Genomic DNA, 20496 nt, shown 5'->3' on the forward strand with positions numbered 1-20496 from the left:
AGGCATTGCAACTTAACTGGCAATGTCGTAAACCGATCAGCTGGCCACACTAAGATTGGGGTTTAGTGCTATCCGGGATCCTTAAGACGTCCCTACCCCCATTGAAGTTTATATTTAAAATGGTTATGGTAATTTTTATTTTTATATATTTTTTATCCTTTATTTAACTGGGCAAGGTTAATGTTAGGGTTTAGGGTAGGGACGTCCCAAGGAATCCCGATAGCACTGACCCTAAGTAACCAGCAACCAATCACCCTGAAACTGAATCCTAAAACTCTTTGGTTTTGCAGCTCTATTTAAATTTTTTATTAATGTCGAAGTTTCAATATTCTTTGAACAAACTTCAGGCACGGGTTGACTCTTAACTAAAATCTTTTATCACATTTTTTTTCACTCCTTTAAAAAATATGAACAATGTAAATTATAATCTATAAATATGTATTTCCAATGATAGGTATAGGAGGTATATTTCACTGGTCATCTCCAAAGCCAACACCTACTTTGGCAGCCTTTCCTTCCAGTTTTCTGCTGCCAATGATTGGAACGAATTGCAAAAATCACTGAAGTTGGAGACTTATATCTCCCTCACTAACTTTAAGCATCAGCTGTCAGAGCAGTTTACCGATCGCTGCAGCTGTATACAGCCCATCTGTAAATAACCCATCCAACCAACTACCTATCTCATCCCCATATTTGTTTTTCTTCTCTTTTGCACACCAGTATTTCTACTTGCACATCCTCATCTGCACATATAACACTCTAGTCTAATTTGCTAAATTGTAATTACTTCGCCACTATTGGCCTATTTATTGCCTAACCTCCTTACTTCATTTGCACACACTGTATACATATTTTTTTTATTGTGTTATTTATTGTGTTATTGACTGTTTGTTTATCCCATGTCTAACTCTGTGTTGTTGTTTTCTCAACTGGCCTACCTGGTTAAATAAAGGTGAAATAAAAAATAAATAAATATTGGTGTGAAATATTCTGATTGTGTTTTCGTACTCCAGAGAAAGTACAGTAGGCTGCTTCCTTCTGCTGTGAAAGAGGTTCATGGCCAGAAGGGATCCAGTTTTTGACAAATTAATGTCAGATTGGACTTTTCGTAGCAGGTTAGGAGAAATTACGCAGCAGGTTAGTGTAATTAACGTAGCAGGTCAGGAGAAGGAAGTTAAGATTAGCTAAATGCAAAACATTTTTTTTACGGTAATTTGACAAAAGCTGATCCCTTCTAGCCCTCACCGTGAAAGAGCCCCTCACTTATACTACATTTCCCAGAAGTCTGCGCTGTGTGAATGAGCTGTAGATGTCAACAGCTAAGTGCTGAAGGTTCGTTTTACTCCAATGTTTGTAAACAAAGTAAATCTAAACAAACATTATATAGCCTCAAAACATGGTTAAAACTATAATTTAGATGGTCAGCCCTTGCATCCATAGCCCTGTCTATGAATATGAGAGTGGCTACATTTCTCCAGCCCCATCCCTTACCTTTTTACCAGGGAATTATCTTTGTTATTGTTTAAACTGCTGATTGCAGAAATAATGATGAGGAACAAGGATGTTGTTGTTCTTCAATCTAAATTAATTATACATATTAATTTTAGGAGCGAAACGGAACAGCAAAGTTGGACTTTCTCAAAAGATAGAGGGGGAAATCCAACAGAAATGGGAGAAGGAAAGAAGGTTTGATTGTGACTCACCCACCACTATTGGTGAAAGCACATAGTAAGCCTACTTGGACCGTTATTATGATTATCCATGCCCTACTTTAGTTTTCACGCCCACTTTTCCCAACCTAATGTACCACCCTTTCATTCACAGCAAAAACAAGTACTTTGTCACCCACCCCTACTTGAATGGAAGGCTGCATCTCAGTCATACTTTCTCCCTTTCGAAGTAAGATATATATAGATTTGACTTGTAGATGTACTAAGTGTAGGTCTTATTACCTTCAAGATCCTCTGTGAAAAATGTATTTTACACATTGCTCTTTATTTCGTTGTAGTTTGCTGTTGGTTTCCATTGCTTAAAAGGGAAGCAATGCCTATTTCCATTTGGGTTGCATTGTACAGGAAGCTTGCTGTGCACATCATACATGATCGGCTGTTATTTAAGAAGGTTACATTCATCTTAATTCACAGGCCTGTGCAAGCAAGCTGAAGTGAGAGATGGAGGTTCCCTGATGAGGAGGAAGAGAACCCCAAGTTTGCAGATGAGTTCATCTTTAAAGACAAATATAAGGCCATAAAGGTGAACATTTTATGCAAATATCAATTGATCCTCTGCACTACTTGTAAGCTTGGGGGAAATTGTTTCCTTTAATGCACAATTCAAAATGTAACTTATCTCTTGTGTGTGATCTTCAGAGCAAAGCAGTGGCAAAGGCTGTAGAGTCCAAGTTCCAATGGGACATTATGTGGTCTCTGGGGTTGAGTGACAAAGAGATGGTGCCGTTTGCCAACATGGAGCACTGGCTGGAGTACTTCCTACCCCAGGCCGTGAAAGACCAAAAGATGATGGGTGTAAAGGTGACTGATTATGACAAGAAACCATCAAACTGAGCTTGTTTCTTAATGTTATCTTATACAGTACCAGGAAGCCTGATGTTAACCAATAGACATACATTTGTTTCATGAGAACTGATTCCTAACTCGAGATCTGTGCTAATAACTTAAATTTTCTTGCAAATCTCGCATTTACATCAATGTATAATTATTGTGGAAGTTAAGTGTGTGGATCTCAAGTTAAGATTCAGACCTGAATGTGCAGAGCAACAAACATGCTTTAGTTCACTTTGAAAAAGTATTTCAGGTGCTGACAATGTTATTAAAAAAGGTGATTATATCACAGGTGGTACTGGCGACGCGCCTTCATCACAACCGTTGTGAAGCCTTTCTACGACTCCTTTGTGAGGTGGCAGTTTATCGCCCTAAATGAGAGGAATAAATTTAAGTTTGGTAAAAGGTAAGCTGTTGGAAATGGTTATGAATATCCCTGCATTTTCCATGTAGCATTATTACATTGTCATGCCATTACTTTTTGCAGGTATACCATCTAATCACCGAAAGATGAAAAGCTGTGTATGGACCACGACAGGCAGACTGGAGAGGTAAAATGTTCTTACCACTACATAATCTCAATGAGTTGTGTGACTACAGCTCTGCAGCTTTTGTCATCAAAGCCCCATATACTACCCACCACGGCGACCTGTATGCTCTCGTTGGCTGGTCCTCACTACATATTCGTCGCCAAACCCACTGGCTCCAGGTCATCTATAAGTCTTTGCTAGGTAAACCTCCGCCTTATCTTAGCTCACTGGTCACCATAGCAACACCCACCCGCAGCACGCGCTCCAGCAGGTATATCTCACTGCTCATCTCCAAAGCCAACTCCTTCTTAAGCTGCCTTTCCTTCCACTTCTCTGCTGCCAATGACTGGAACTAATTGCAAAAATCACTGAAGTTGGAGACTTGTATCTCCCTCACTAACTTTAAGCGTCAGCTGTCAGAGCAGCTTACCGATCGATCGCTGCAGCTGTACACAGCCCATCTGTAAATAGCCCATCCAACCAACTACCTAACTCATCCCCATATTTGTTTTTGTTGTTCTGCTCTTTTGCACACCAGTATTTCTACTTGCACATCCGCATCTGCACATATATCACTCCAGTGTAAATTGATAAATTGTAATTACTTCGCCACTATTGGACTATTTATTGCCTAACCTCATTACTTCATTTGCACACACTGTATACAGATTTTTCTATTGTGTTATTGACTGTACGATTGTTTATCCCATGTGTAACTCTGTGTTGTTTTTGTCACGCTGCTTTGCTTTATCTTGTCCAGGTCGCAGTTGTAAATGAGAACTTGTTCTCAACTGGCCTACCTGGTTAAATAAAGGTGAAATTAAAAAAAATCATAATGTTTTTACATTCTTGGGATTCACAGGATTACACCCTCATTACGATGAAGGTTGTCGAGCCCTACCCTGCAAAACTAAGGTACTACTCTATGTGAACCCGACACACTGTATTTTATTTAGTAGCATGAGACTCGGAACAACTTTTTCATTGATGTAACCAATCAATTTTGTGTTGTTAATTGTGACATAAGGTGCACGTTGGTTGTCCTAATAGCAGGTTACAGCAGATTATAGCAGGTTGCTGCTTGAGATTACAAAAAAAAAAAATGGCACTCTTCTGAACACTATTTTCCTGATAACCCTAACCCTGCAGTGGCCTTAAAAATCAGAGCATCTTCTTGGTGGCAGCTACTCTCAGAACAGAGCCCCACTAACTGCTGGGTCCATCCTGACATCAAGTACATAGCCTTCGAGACGGCCAGTGGAGACGTGTTCATCAACACACGGAGGTCTACTAGTACACATGTCTTACCAGGGCTTCACGAAGAAGAACGGCAAGGTCACAGGGATCATGGATGTTCTGGGAAAGAGATGTACATTTAAATGACATCCTTATGTTTAAGTATCTGCACATACACTTACACGCTGCAACTTACGTGAGCCTGACACATACAGACACACACTACATCTCATGTGACCACACACACTCACGTTTAACTCTCTCCGTAAGATATTCTTGGATGTGCTCTTAGTGCCCCGCTGACATCTTACCAGACCATCTATGCTCTGCCCATGCTCACCATCAAGGAGGACAAAGGTATTGGAATAGTCAAGAATGCTCCAAATACCACTTAATTGCTTCCATGATGTCTCTGCTCCAGCACGTCAAGATCGGGCTTGAGGCCTTCCTCCTTTTGAAGAGCTAAAGTGAGGGAGGCATAAGTCATTGTAGAGCACAGTAAACATTGAAATAAAGTAAAAAGATGATGGTTACTGATTTAGGACCTGAGGGGATGCTACACACAACTCCCACAGCATTGCTCTTGGATTGCCTCTTTTGCTATGAGTCATTACAATTAATTATTTTGGTCTGTTTTGCTCCAGGGGTTTACATCTGCATTGAAATTGTCTGACTAAATTGAAACGTCAGAATGCAGATGTCTATGACTTTGTTCTCTCGCTCATGCACAATGTCCTGTGTTTGGTAGAGAAGGGGTGAGGGAAATGAGGGAAAACATTCTCTGAGGACACCGCAGGGGCATTTTTGTGCCTCTGGGTGTTGGTTGTGTTTCTCATGTGACTTTGGTCCACTTGCTTTGTGACACCCTGGCACTGGAATTGTCACCAGCGTTCCGTCCGATGCACCCAATGACATTGCTGCACTCAGGGATATAAAAAAGAAACAGGTGATGCTTTAACTGTACTACTTAAGTATTTACTTTGTGCTTGTTTGTGGCTACTGGTCTATATTAGTTAACCTATGCATTGCAAAATATGTTTTGGTCAATGAAGTAATTGGAGATCACTTGGATTCCTCTGAGAGAAAAATATGGAATCAAATACAAGATGGTCTTACCTTTTGAGCTGGTAAGCTGCCTCTCGCAACCTTTATTCGGTTGTAAATGACCAGACAGTGTACTGTGTGCCTTGTACTCACGCTGCTCTACTCCATCTGCCCATCATTGAGATCCCTGGCTATGGGAACCTGTCGGCTCCTCCAGTTCTGTGACCAGTTGACAATCCCGAGCCAGAATGACCGTGAGAAGCTGGCAGAGGCCAAGGAGAGGGTCTACCTCGAGGGCTTCTATGAAGGAGTGAGTCCTAATGGCTACACATAACATCTCAACTATGCATACATGTAATACAATACCAGTTTATTTATCCTCGTAGGACAGCTATGGCTACAGAGGTGCAGCAGACCTATACAACAACCTAGAATAATATTTAAAAAAGTCAACAACATAGTTTGTAATGAACTGTCTTCTTCTCTCAGATTATGCAGGTTGAATGCTACAAGGGCCGAAAAAGTGCAGGACGTCAATAAACCCATCCAGAAGCCAATGATGGAGGAGAAGGTACCTTGGTTGAAATCCATTATTTGATACTGTCGGGAAGAGTGGGGTGTGCCCAACTACACAAGTGGAAAAAGAGTAAACACACAACAGAGTTCAAGGTTCATAAACTTTTACTCTAGCTTTCAGCGTCTCTGGAGTTCTTGTCCACAAGCCGTTCAGGCAAGAGGGTGGTTAAAGATGGCGCCCACCTGTAGTCTCTTGTGGCAATGTGGCCTCACTGGCAGAGTCTGTGGCAGGAGAGCGATAACACAGTGTGAGTAGGCTGGCTGTCTTCCTAACTGCTCCAGCTGAGTGAGGTCCAGCCACAAGAGTCCAGCACTCTTGTGCCAGTCAGTTGATTAAGGAATGCCTTGCAAGTGTGCTGATTAGTAATCCTGTACCATGTGTGTTGGGTGAGAGGAGTTGTGGAGCTGTCTTCGGCTGGCCTGGTTTTGAACGAAGTGCAGTCTTCCGCAGTGCTGAACTGAGTGCTGCTGTCCATGGTGCTGCACTGGGACTCCTTCACCTATGCCCATGCTTCTCACGCTGCCACAGATACCACACCAATCTATATTTATTGTGTTCATGTTTATGCTGTTTAACTATATTGTTTGTTTACACTGTGGGCTGTTTGCTACGGTTGTTGACGTGGGCTCTTTGCTATGGTTGTTGACGTGGGCTCTTTGCTATGGTTGTTGACGTGGGCTCTTTGCTATGGTTGTTGACGTGGGCTGTTTGCTATGGTTGTTGACGTGGGCTGTTTGCTACTGTTGTTGACGTGGGCTGTTCACTGATGTGTTTGATACGTTTCTTTGTTATGCATTAGTGTGTTCTAACCTGGACCTCTACCAATGTTCCAGGGCCAAGCTTTGATCTCTATGGAGCCAGAGAAGCAGGTGATGTCGCGCTCTGCAGATGAGTGTGTGGTGGCACTCTGTGACCACACACTCTTTAGGTTCTGTGATGAGACCAGGAAGAACTTTGAGGCCACTCTGGACTGGCTCCAGGAGCACGCCTGCTCTCGTACCTATGCCCTGGGTAAGGAGGGGGACAGGCACATGGGGCAGGATCAGTGGAGTTAGTTTGGACAGGGGGAAGGATCAGTGGAGTTAGTTTGGAGATTGGACATGATCAGTGGAGTTACCTTGGACAGGGGACAGGATCAGTAGTTTTAGTTTGGTCATGGGGCAGGATCAGTGGAGTTAGTTTGGACAGGGGTCATGGGACATAATCAGTGGAGTTAATTTGGACGGGGGACATGCGACAGGATCAGTGGAGTTAGTTTGGACAGGGGACATGGGACAGGATCAGTGGAGTTAGTTTGGTGTCACAGCAAAGCATGTCCTGTGCAGGGCCAGGATTTTTACTGACCAGTTCTACCAGTAACATACAGTTTGACTAAACTCTGGGCCCAGTTCTACCAGTAACATACAGTCTGACTAAACTCTGGTCCCAGTTATACCAGTAACAGACAGTCTGACTAAACTCTGGGCCTAGTTCTACCTATAACATACAGTCTGCCTGTAACGACTCTCGTTGGTGGTAGGAATAGTAGGCCAAAGCGCAGCGTGGTAAGTGTTCATGATTCCTTTTATTCAAAAAACACTTAAACAAAATAACAAAAGCGAAAACGAAAGCGCACCCGGCTGTGAATGCGCACTGGAGACACAGTGCGCATCACCGCATAACACGGTGCCTTTCCGGTCACACACCCCCCACAGTAAGCAAGGGGAGTTGGCTCAGGTCTAAACCCTGACTCCGCCAATCTCCCCGTGTGCCCCCCCGAAATTTTTGGGGGAGTTGCCTGTCGGGCTTCCTTTGTTGATCTAACTCCTCGTATCGTCGCCGTTCCGCTTTCGCTGCCTCCATCTGCTCCCTTTGACGGCAATACTCTCCGACCCGCGTCCAGGATCCTTCTCTATTCAGGATTTCCTCCCATGTCCACTCATCCTGGCCACGCTGTATGGTCCGTTTTTGGTGGGATCTTCTGTAACGACTCTCGTTGGTGGTAGGAATAGTAGACCAAAGCGCAGCGTGGTAAGTGTTCATGATTCCTTTAATTCAAAAAACACTTAAACAAAATAACAAAAGCGAAAACGAAAGCGAACAGTTCTGTCAGGCACAGACACTAAACGGAAAACAAGATCCCACAAAACCTAAAAGGAAAATGACAACTTATATATGATCCCCAATCAGAGACAACGATAGACAGTTGCCTCTGATTCGGAACCACACTCGGCCAAAAACAAAGAAATAGAAAACATAGACTTTCCCACCAGAGTCACACCCTGACCTAACCAAACATAGAGAATAATAAGGATCTTTAAGGTCAGGGCGTGACACTGACTAAACTCTGGGCCCAGTTCTACCTATAACATACAGTCTGACTAAACTCTGGGCCTATTTCTACCAGTAACATACAGTCTGACTAAACTCTGGGCCTATTTCTACCAGTAACATACAGTCTGACTAAATTCTGGGCCCGAAACGGAACTTCGTCAGGTCAAACACACTGAGTGCTCACATCCAAAAAATATATACATTTCACCTCACATGACCATTGCGGACAGGACGCATGGTGGGTGCAAAAAAACATTTCTATATCTCTAATAATTAGATAACAATGAGATGGGGGCATGTAATGGTTCCAGAAAATAACCTCTCACGTCCGGGAACACATCTTTTGAGACCAGAGGCTTTGGGGAATTTTGGGATGGTGTAAAATTTGCTTGGAGGCAAAATACCCAGAATAAGGAAGCATGTTTTAGTAGATAATGTGCCAAACAACAGGAAGGACACATGTTTCACATGCTTAATGATCAGTTTTCCATTTAAATGGAGGACCCAGTGTGTAAAACCACAGTAATTATATGATAAGCATATGCCTTACCGTTCACACTAGAAGGTGGTTGATTGTTTTTCTTTCTTGGTCTTTTTTTTTGTCCGGTGTGCTTGTTGCTATAGGAACAAGGTTGCCATGGGACCAGCAGTGGCTAATCAAGTCCCTGTCTGACTCAACCATTTACACGGCCTACGACACCGTGGCTCACTTCCTCCAGGGGGAGTGCTCAACGGACAGGGACCGTCGCCTCAAGGGATCAAGTATGCACTACTCTATACTCTCACAGGGTTATTTAATTTATGGGGAATAGGCTTCTGTAGATGCAGAATGAGGGCATTATAACTCCTTAATATGACCTTTTCAACACATTATTGCAATAGAGAAAGTTTGTAATGTAATAGTTGGAGATATGATTATAATGTATTATTTTGCACATGCATATACAGTTGAAGTCGGAAGTTTACATACACCTGAGCCAAATACATTTAAATTCAGTTTTTCACAATTCCTGACATTTAATCCTAGTAAAAATTCCCTGGCTTAGGCCAGTTAGGATCACCACTTTATTTTAAGAATGTGAAATGACAGAATAATATTAGAGAGAATGATTTATTTCAGCTTTAATTTCTTTCATCACATTCCCAGTGGGTCAGAAGTTTACATACACTCAATTAGTATTTGGTAGCATTGCCTTTAAATTGGGTCAAACGTTTCAGAAAGCCTTCCACAAGCTTCCCACAGAAGTTGGGTGAATTATGGCCCATTCCTCCTGACAGAGAGAGTCAGGTTTGTAGGCCTCCTTGCTCGCACACACTTTTTCAGTTCTGCCCACACATTTTCTATAGGATTGAGGTCAGGGCTTTGTGATGGCAACTCCAATACGTTGACTTTGGAAGTATGCTTGGGGTCATTGTCCATTTGGAAGACCCATTTGAGACCAAGCTTTAATAACTTCCTGACTGATGTCTTGAGATGTTGCTTCAATATATCCACATAATTTTCCACCCTCATGACGCCATCTATTTTGTCAAGTGCACCAGTCCCTACTGCAGCAAAGCACCCCCACAACATGATGCTGCCACCCACGTGCTTCACGGTTGGGATGGTGTTCTTCTGCTTGCAAGCCTCCCCCTTTTTCTTCCAAACATAACAATGGTCATTATGGCCAAACAGTTCTATTTTTGTTTCATCAGCCCAGAGGACATTTCTCCAAAAAGTACGACCTTTGTCCCCATGTGCAGTTGCAAACCGTAGTCTGGCTTTTTTATGGCGGTTTTGGAGCAGTGGCTTCTTCCTTGCTGAGCGGCCTTTCAGGTTATGTCGACATATGACTCGTTTTACTGTGGATATAGATACTTTTGTACCTGTTTCCTCCAGCATCTTCACAAGGTTCTTTGCTGTTGTTCTGGGATTGATTTGCACTTTTCGCACCGAAGTACGTTCATCTCTAGGAGACAGAATGCGTCTCCTTCCTGAGCGTATGATGGCTGCGTGGTCCCATGGTGTTTATACTTGTGTACTATTGTTTGTACAGATGAACGTAGTACCTTCAGGTGTTTGGAAGTTGCTCCCAAGGATGAACCAGACTTGTGGAGGTCTACAATTTATTTTCTGAGGTCTTGGCTGATTTCTTTTGATTTTCCCATGATGTCAAGTTGTTTAAAGGCACAGTCAACTTAGTGTATTTAAACTTCTGACCCACTGGAATTGTGATACAGTGAATAATAAGTGAAATAATGTGTCTGTAAACAATTGTTGAAAAAATGACTTGTGTCATGCAAAAAGTAGATTTCCTAACCGACTTGCCAAAACTATAGTTTGTTAACAAGACATTTGTGGAGGGGTTGAAAAACAAGTTTTAATGACTCCAACCTAAGTGTATGTAAACTTCCGACTTCAACCTTATTTTGTGGAAGAGGATGAAAGCGGTGTGCCAGAGTTTTTTAAAACCTGTTTGGGATAGGGGGCAGTATTTTCACATTCGGATGAAAAGCGTGCCCAGAGTAAACTGCCTGCTACTCAGGCCCAGAAGCGAATATATGAATAGTATTAGTAGGTTTGGATATAATACACTCTGAAGTTTCTAAAACTGTTTGAATGATGTCTGTGAGTATAACAGAACTCATATGGCAGGTGAAAACCTGAGAAAAATCCAACCAGAAAGTGGGAAATCTGAGGTTTGTAGTTTTTCAAGTGATGGCCTATCTAATATACAGTGTAAATGGGGTCATATTGCACTTCCTAAGGCTTCCACTAGATGTCAACAGTCTTTAAAATGCTGTTTCAGGCTTCTACTGTGAATGGGGAGCGAATAAGAGCTGTTTGAATCAGGGGTCAGGCAGAATGCCTTGAGCTAAGTCTCGCGCACGGCCGTGAGCGCGAGCTCAGTTCCTTTTCATTTCTAAAGACAAAGGAATTGTCCGGTTGAAACATTATTGAAGATTTATGATAAAAACATCCTAAAGATTGATTATATACATCGTTTGACATGTTTCTACGAACTGTAATGGAACTTTATTGACTTTTCGTCTGGACTTAGTACCCGCGCCTTGTGAATTTCGATTGGTGAACTAAACGCGCTAACAAAAAGGAGGTATTTGGACATAAAGATGAACTTTATCGAACACAACGAACATTCATGGTGGAACTGGGATTCACGGTAGTTTGAGTACTTGTACCCCATGGATGCCCGTGTGTCTGGGAAGGACCTGGTGCTCAACCACCTGTACAACCACGTGGCCGTGTGGACCAATGACAGGTGAGATGAACCCCCAGCCTGGCTACCTGCCTGTCTGCCAGCCTGCCTCTCTACGGTGCTAGGACTTCTACAGGGATACAAGCTATTTGGGCTTTATGGGAATATTGTTTTGCTATATTGAATGCTGGAATGCTGTATTGATTTAGTTAATTGATCCTTTATTTTATGATGAAATGGGTGCAGGTGCTGTATATTAATGAGACCTGGAAGTGGTTTGTTTGTCTTTTCTGATTTATGCAGTTTTGGGTGAACTTGTACGTCCTATTCTTGTCATACTATAAGACTAATGTCCACATACATTAGATACAGCTGGTGTCCTTACAAGTGTAGAATAATTAGGCAGTTCCATACCTCTATTATTTGAAAGGATTGGCAGGATAAGCCTAATTACTGCAGGGTGTAACCAGTTATGGGGTAAGGCACTGTGCAGATGGTACGGATGAGAAGACAACCCCTCTAGAGATTCTCATGTTTTGAAGGAGATTATCTTTGTGTACACAGCAGAAAATGGCTGCAGGCAGTCCGGGTGAATGGTCACCTGTTACTCAACTCTGAAAAGGCACGTTTTCCCTTCTATGAAAGAGGTTTTGTTAACTACAAACAAGTCACCGATGCACTGAACTCTCTCTGTCGCCTGCTCTGGCATCATGGGACCTGTGTGTTTGATATGGTCTGAAGACGGCAAGTGTCATGCACAAATACTGTGTGTGTGTGTGTGTGTGTGTGTGTGTGTGTGTGTGTGTGTGTGTGTGTGTGTGTGTGTGTGTGTGTGTGTGTGTGTGTGCGTGCGTGCGTGCGTGCGTGCGTGCGTGCGTGCGTGCGTGCGTGCGTGCGTGCGTGCGTGTGTGTGTGTGATCCTACTGACAGTCTTTGTTCATATTCATCAGATGGCAACATCTTCACTCTGAGTATCGCCATCTCCAAGTTCTCTGCTGACGGTAAGTAGGGCCCTATAAGCCTTCCAGCCTCTTAACTCACCATCTCCTAATTACTAGGAAGCTTTATGAGAGGAACAGTCATTATTTTACAGGCCTTTTCTCCAGAAGTCATTAGCATAATCAATTAGTCATTCTTTACTTCTTGATGGCTAAATGTTTCCTGCTATTTCTCCTCTGATGGAAGGGTGGGTTTGCTTTATTTTGGAAACAGAAGAGGAATTGGAAGGGGTAGCAGAGCAGTGAGATAGCGTTTCCTGCATTCCTTCTGACCACCTCTTCCTACTTGGAGAGTAGAAATAAACACCATGGTCTGGCCCAGAGTGGTGGTTGTAAATTAGTCATGTTGATTTGATGCCATTCCTCTGGCTGATTGCTTCCTTCTGGTTATTTATGAAGAAGTGGGACTGCCTAAATGCACTGTTCTCTTCACATACTTTTGTAGAAGACAGGAGGGGGGATGGAGAAGGGATTATGTAAGGCTGTCATTATGCATCATTATACTAATTGCAAAAATTCTGCTTTTAGTGTCAAAGTGCTTTGTTTCTACCAGTGCCACTGTAATATGGTATGTGTGTGTGTGTGTGTGTGTCCTGAGTGTTAAGCACAGCCTTACCATGTTGTGTGTGTCCTGAGTGTTAAACACAGCCTTACCATGTTGTGTGTGTCCTGCGTGTTAAACACAGTCTTACCATGTTGCGTGTCCTGAGTGTTAAACACAGCTTTACCATGTTGCGTGTCCTGAGTGTTAAACACAGTCTTACCATGTTGCGTGTCCTGCGTGTTAAACACAGCCTTACCATGTTGCGTGTCCTGAGTGTTAAACACAGCTTTACCATGTTGCGTGTCCTGCGTGTTAAACACAGTCTTACCATGTTGCGTGTCCTGAGTGTTAAACACAGCTTTACCATGTTGCGTGTCCTGAGTGTTAAACACAGTCTTACCATGTTGCGTGTCCTGAGTGTTAAACACAGCCTTACCATGTTGCGTGTCCTGAGTGTTAAACACAGCCATTACCATGTTGTGTGTGTCCTGAGTGTTAAACACAGGCTTACCATGTTGTGTGTGTCCTGCGTGTTAAACACAGCCATTACCATGTTGTGTGTGTCCTGAGTGTAAAACACTGCCTTACCATGTTGTCTGTGTCCTTGCCCATGGATGTCCAGGGGACACAGTGGAAGACGCTAACTTTGTGGAGGCCATGGCCGATGCTGGCGTCCTGCACCTCTACACCTGGGTGGAGTGTTTCAAGGAGATGATATCCAATCAGAACAACCTGAGGGCAGGGCCAGCTTTCGCCAGGTAGTTTGCAATGTCCAATGAGATAATTGAATCTAACACAGTGTGGAATCATCATCCAAGCTCCAACGAATTTATCTCAATCAAGGAGAAATGTCTTACCTTAGCATAGTTCTAACATGCTGACTGCACTGGCCAATAAAAATAAAAGATTAAGATGGGCAAAAGAACACAGACACGGGACAAAGGAACTTTGCCTAGAAGGCCAGCATCCAGGAGTCGCCTCTTCACTGTTGACGTTTAGTTAGTGTTTTGTGGGTACTATTTAATGAAGCTGCCAGTTGAGGACTTGTGAAGCGTCTGTTTCTCAAACTAGACACTCTAATGTATTTGTCCTCTTGCTCAATTGTGCACCGGGGCCTCCCACTTCTCGTTCTATTCTGATTAGAGGCAGTTTGCGCTGTTCTGTGAAGGCAGTAGTACACAGCGTTGTACGAGATCTTCAGTTTCTTGGCAATTTGTCGCATGGAATAGCCTTCATTTCTCAGAACAAGAATAGACTGACGAGTTTCAGAAGAAAGTTCTTTGTTTCTGGCCATTTTGAGCCTGTAATCAAACCCACAAATGCTGATGATCCAGATACTCAACTAGTCTAAAGGCCAGTTTTATTGCTTCTTTAACAGTTTTCAGCTGTGCTAACATAATTGTGAAAGGGTTTTCTAATGATCAATTAGCCTTTAAGATTATAAACTTGGATTAGTTAACAAAATGTGCCATTGGAACACAGGAGTGATGGTTGCTGATAATGGGCCTCTATATGCCTATGTAGATATTTCATAAAAAAATCTGCCATTTCCAGCTACAATATTCATTTACAACATTAACGATGTATACACTGTATTTCTGATCAATTTTATGTTATTTTAATGAACAAAAAATGTGCTTTTTTTTCAAAAACAAGGACATTTCTAAATGACCCCAAACTTTTGAATGGTTGTGTATATTCCATTTAGCAGACACTTTTATCCAGAGCGACTTAGTCATCCGTGCCCCAGTGGGAATCAAACCGATGATCCTTGACATTGCAAGTGCCACACTCTACCAACTGAGCCACATAGGACCATGGTTCACTATAACCAGGAGATGTACACATTATAATAGGTTATGCATTAGGCCTGGGACGATACCAGTATCGCAATATTTTTTTCCATGCTGCCAAAAATGAAAACATGCAGCAGACCAAAGTCTTTGGTCCTGTATGTATGTAAAACTTGATGTATGTAAAATATTGGGTGCTATAGCTTTGAAAATAAATAAATGTGACTCTGGATGACAAAATAATGATGTTTGTTTTCTTTTTGGTAGATTTTTTATCTTTAGGATCAGCCTTTCCTACTGAAGTTGGAACCACAAACCAAAAAATAGCAAGCTTATTTTGGACATAAAGTAACACCATAATGACCCTTCCTGTCTCCCACAGACTGGTTATACCTAGAAACCTGCAGCCCCCCAAGAGCAGGATTATATCTAGCTACCTGGCGCCCCCCAAGAGCAAGGTTATACCTAGAAACCTGCAGCCCCCCAAGAGCAGGATTATATCTAGCTACCTGCAGCCACACAAGAGCAAGGTTATACCTAGAAACCTGTCACCCCCCAAGAGCAAGGTTATACCTAGAAACCTGCAGCCAACCAAGAGCAAGGTTATATCTAGAAACCTGCAGCCCCCCAAGAGCAGGATTATATCTAGCTACCTGGCGCCCCCCAAGAGCAAGGTTATATCTAGCTACCTGGCGCCCCCCAAGAGCAAGGTTATACCTAGAAACCTGCAGCCAACCAAGAGCAGGATTATATCTAGCTACCTGGCGCCCCCCAAGAGCAGGATTATATCTAGAAACCTGCAGCCCCCCAAGAGCAGGATTATATCTAGCTACCTGGCGCCCCCCAAGAGCAAGGTTATATCTAGAAACCTGCAGCCCCCCAAGAGCAGGATTATATCTAGCTACCTGGTGCCCCCCAAGAGCAAGGTTATATCTAGCTACCTGCAGCCACACAAGAGCAAGGTTATACCTAGAAACCCGCAGCCACACAAGAGCAAGGTTATACCTAGAAACCTGCAGCCACCCAAGAGCAAGGTTATATCTAGCTACCTGCAGCCACACAAGAGCAAGGTTATACCTAGAAACCTGCAGCCACACAAGAGCAAGGTTATACCTAGAAACCTGCAGCCACCCAAGAGCAAGGTTATACCTAGAAACCTGCAGCCACCCAAGAGCAAGGTTATATCTAGCTATCTGGCGCCCCCCAAGAGCAAGGTTATATCTAGCTACCTGGCGCCCCCCAAGAGCAAGGTTATACCTAGAAACCTGCAGCCAACCAAGAGCAAGGTTATATCTAGCTACCTGCAGCCACCCAAGAGCAAGGTTATATCTAGCTACCTGGCGCCCCCCAAGAGCAGGATTATATCTAGAAACCTGCAGCCCCCCAAGAGCAGGATTATATCTAGCTACCTGGCGCCCCCCAAGAGCAAGGTTATATCTAGCTACCTGCAGCCACACAAGAGCAAGGTTATACCTAGAAACCCGCAGCCACACAAGAGCAAGGTTATACCTAGAAACCTGCAGCCACCCAAGAGCAAGGTTATATCTAGCTACCTGCAGCCACACAAGAGCAAGGTTATACCTAGAAACCTGCAGCCACACAAGAGCAAGGTTATACCTAGAAACCTGCAGCCACCCAAGAGCAAGGTTATACCTAGAAACCTGCAGCCACCCAAGAGCAAGGTTATATCTAGCTATCTGGCGCTCCCCAAGAGCAAGGTTATATCTAGCTACCTGGCGCCCCCCAAGAGCAAGGTTATACCTAGAAACCTGCAGCCACCCAAGAGCAAGGTTATATCTAGCTATCTGGCGCCCCCCAAGAGCAAGGTTATATCTAGCTACCTGGCGCCCCCCAAGAGAAATGTTATACCTAGAAACCTGCAGCCACCCAAGAGCAAGGTTATATCTAGCTATCTGGCGCCCCCCAAGAGCAAGGTTATATCTAGCTACCTGGCGCCCCCCAAGAGCAAGGTTATACCTAGAAACCTGCAGCCCCCCAAGAGCAAGGTTATATCTAGCTATCTGGCGCCCCCCAAGAGCAAGGTTATACCTAGAAACCTGCAGCCACCCAAGAGCAAGGTTATATCTAGCTATCTGGCGCCCCCCAAGAGCAAGGTTATACCTAGAAACCTGCAGCCACCCAAGAGCAAGGTTATACCTAGAAACCTGCAGCCACCCAAGAGCAAGGTTATATCTAGCTATCTGGCGCCCCCCAAGAGCAAGGTTATACCTAGAAACCTGCAGCCACCCAAGAGCAAGGTTATATCTAGCTATCTGGCGCCCCCCAAGAGCAAGGTTATATCTAGCTACCTGCAGCCACACAAGAGCAAGGTTATACCTAGAAACCTGCAGCCACACAAGAGCAAGGTTATACCTAGAAACCTGCAGCCACCCAAGAGCAAGGTTATATCTAGCTACCTGGCGCCCCCCAAGAGCAAGGTTATACCTAGAAACCTGCAGCCCCCCAAGAGCAAGGTTATATCTAGCTATCTGGCGCCCCCCAAGAGCAAGGTTATACCTAGAAACCTGCAGCCACCCAAGAGCAAGGTTATATCTAGCTATCTGGCGCCCCCCAAGAGCAAGGTTATACCTAGAAACCTGCAGCCACCCAAGAGCAAGGTTATACCTAGAAACCTGCAGCCACCCAAGAGCAAGGTTATATCTAGATATCTGGCGCCCCAAGAGCAAGGTTATACCTAGAAACCTGCAGCCACCCAAGAGCAAGGTTATATCTAGTTATCTGGCGCCCCCCAAGAGCAAGGTTATATCTAGCTACCTGCAGCCACACAAGAGCAAGGTTATATCTAGCTACCTGCAGCCACCCAAGAGCAAGGTTATATCTAGCTACCTGCAGCCAACCCAGAGCAAGGTTATATCTAGCTGCCTGCAGCCACCCAAGAGCAAGGTTATATCTAGCTACCTGCAGCCACCCAAGACCAAGGTTAAATCTAGCTACCTGGCGCTCCCCGAAAAGCAAGATAACGTAAGGCTCAGTGCTCTGCCAAGGGACAATCCATTTGTACCAGTAATAGCTGGCGAGTGAATATTACCATACTTAGGTAGCCTCATTCCCACCTGTGCTTGGTGGGTAGTTGTTTTCTGTTTTGTGTATTGCATCTTGCAGAACTGTTCGTTTGTCGCTTTGTTGTTTTTGTTCAAGTGTTCGTATTTATTAAAAGTATTATGAATACTTACCACGCTGCACCTTGGTCCTCTTCTCCTTCTCCCGACGACATTCGTTACACTTATGGGCAGGTGGGACGGTAGCGTCACACCTGGCCAACATCTGGTGAAATTGCGGAGCGCGAAATTCAAACTACAGAATTATAAATATTTAACTTTCATAAAATCACAAGTGTAATACATCAAAATAAAGCTTAAAACCTTTTCTCAATAGGGGGGCGCTGTTTTCACTTTGTAAAAAATCGTTCCCAAATGAAACTGCCTCGTACTCTATTCTAGCTCGTACAATATGCATATTATTATTACTATTGGATAGAAAACACTCCCAAGTTTCTAAAACCGTTTGAATTATATCTGTGAGTAAAACAGAACTCATTTTGCAGCAAACTTCCTGACAGGAAGTGAAAAATCTGAAATCGAGGCTCTGTTCCAGGGCCTTCCTATTCATTTGCTTGAAATCTATGGATATACATGCACTTCATACGCCTTCCACTAGATGTCAACAGGCAGTGGGAGGTGGAATGGGGTGTCTAGCTTGATCTGAGGTCGAACAAGAGCTCTTGGAATGACGTGACCCCAATTTCCTTTGTCTAGCAAGGCGCGGGAAGGACATCGACATTGGCTTCTGAAAAGCGTTCGGTATAGACGTCTAATAACTCCGGCTTTGATTTTATTTGATACATGTGATAATATCATCGTAAAGTATGTTTTTTCAATATAGTTTTATCAGATTATTGAACGTTTATCGGGAGTTTTGGCGTTTTCTCTTCTCTGCGTTTGGTGAAGATGGACATCTTCGCGCCACTTGGCTAGCTAAGATTGCTAATTCGACAGGCAAAGAGAACATTCTAAAACCAAACAACGATTTATTCTGGACGAAGGTCTCCTTGTACAAGATTCTGATGGAAGCTCAGCAAAAGTAGGAACCATTTATGATGTTATTTCGTATTTCTGTGGAAAATGTTTAGTTCTATTTTCCGCCCTCATTGCAGGCGCTGTCTCGCTATAACGTATGCTGTATGTCGTACTAAAGTTATTTTAAAAAATCGAACACGGCGATTGCATTAAGAACTAGTGTATCTTTCATTTGCTGTACAACATGTATTTTTTAGTAAAGATTATGAGTTCTTTGATTAGATTAGGTGACTGTCCAAAATATCTCCGGATAATTTTGTGCAGTTTGGCTACGTATTCACATTGTAAAACCACGATTTGTACCACTAAATATGCACATTTTCGAACAAAACATATATGTATTGTGTAACATGATGTTATAGGACTGTCATCTGATGAAGTTTGTCAAGGTTAGTGAATAATTTTATATCTTTTGCTGTTTTTTTGCGATCGCTACCTTTGCGGTGAATGAATGCGGTTGTGTGGTTGGCTATTGTGGTAAGCTAATATAATGCTATATTGTGTTTTCGCTGTAAAACACTTAAAACATCTGAAATATTGGCTGGATTCACAAGATGTTTATCTTTCATTTGCTGTACACCATGTATTTTTCATAAATGTTTTATGATGAGTATTTAGGTATTTCACGTTGCTCTCTGTAATTATTCCGGCTGCTTTGGAGATATTTTTTATGGTAGCTGCAATGTAAAACTATGATTTATACCTCAAATATGCACATTTTCGAACAAAACATAGATTTATTGTATAACATGTTATAAGACTGTCATCTGATGAAGTTGTTTCTTGGTTAGTGACTAATTATATATTATATATCTATTTGGTCGGTTTTGTGATAGCTACCTATGCGGTAAAAAAATGGTGAAAATATGTGGTTGAGTCTTTTGCTATTGTGGTTAGCTAATAGAAATACATATTGTGTTTTCGCTGTAAAACATTTTAAAAATCGGAAATGATGGCTGGATTCACAAGATGTGTGAAAACAAAATGTAGCGTTATATTAGCGTAGCCACAATAGCCAGAAACACTTGGGCGCCCACGACCAGTTCACATGCACGACAGATATTAGAAATAGCATTATAAAATGTTTCTTACTTTTGGTGATCTTTCGTCAGAATGTTGGACAAGGTGTTCTTTGTCCAGAAAAGTCGTTGTTTTGAACTGGAACGGCAAATTCCCCTCTTCATTTAGCATGGGCACTTGCCAAGTGCTACATATATCTCCAACGTAATCAAAGTCAGAGAACGGATCACGGCAAAACTCCCGAAAAAATTTCAATAATCTGATTAAACTATATTGAAAAAACATACTTTACGATAATATGGACACATGTATCAAAAAAAATCTAAGACGGAGAAGTTATTCGTTCATAACGACAGCTAAAAAGAAGCCAAATCCATGTCCCCTTTGCGCGCTCCAGAAACCGGAAGTGGACGGTCACGTCAAAGAAATAGCTTTTATTCCACCTTAGACCAAGATAAACACAATTTTTTTTCTCTCACCACCTCTTGACCAACCAGGGGAAGGTGTATGAAATGTACGTAGGCTCTTACGTCTTATGCCCATGTATAGGCAAGAAGTTGAACAGAGCATCGATTTCTGACATTCC

General features: G+C 42.9%; 1 pseudogene; it reads left to right on the forward strand.

Moving 5' to 3' along the window:
• The first annotated feature begins 119 nt into the window (after nucleotides 1-119).
• Nucleotides 120-20496, forward strand: part of LOC120056755 — a 36215-nt pseudogene continuing 15838 nt past the window's right edge.

This window comes from Salvelinus namaycush, chromosome 12 (genome assembly GCF_016432855.1).
Source record: "Salvelinus namaycush isolate Seneca chromosome 12, SaNama_1.0, whole genome shotgun sequence".
In the NCBI taxonomy this organism is placed as follows: domain Eukaryota; kingdom Metazoa; phylum Chordata; class Actinopteri; order Salmoniformes; family Salmonidae; genus Salvelinus; species Salvelinus namaycush.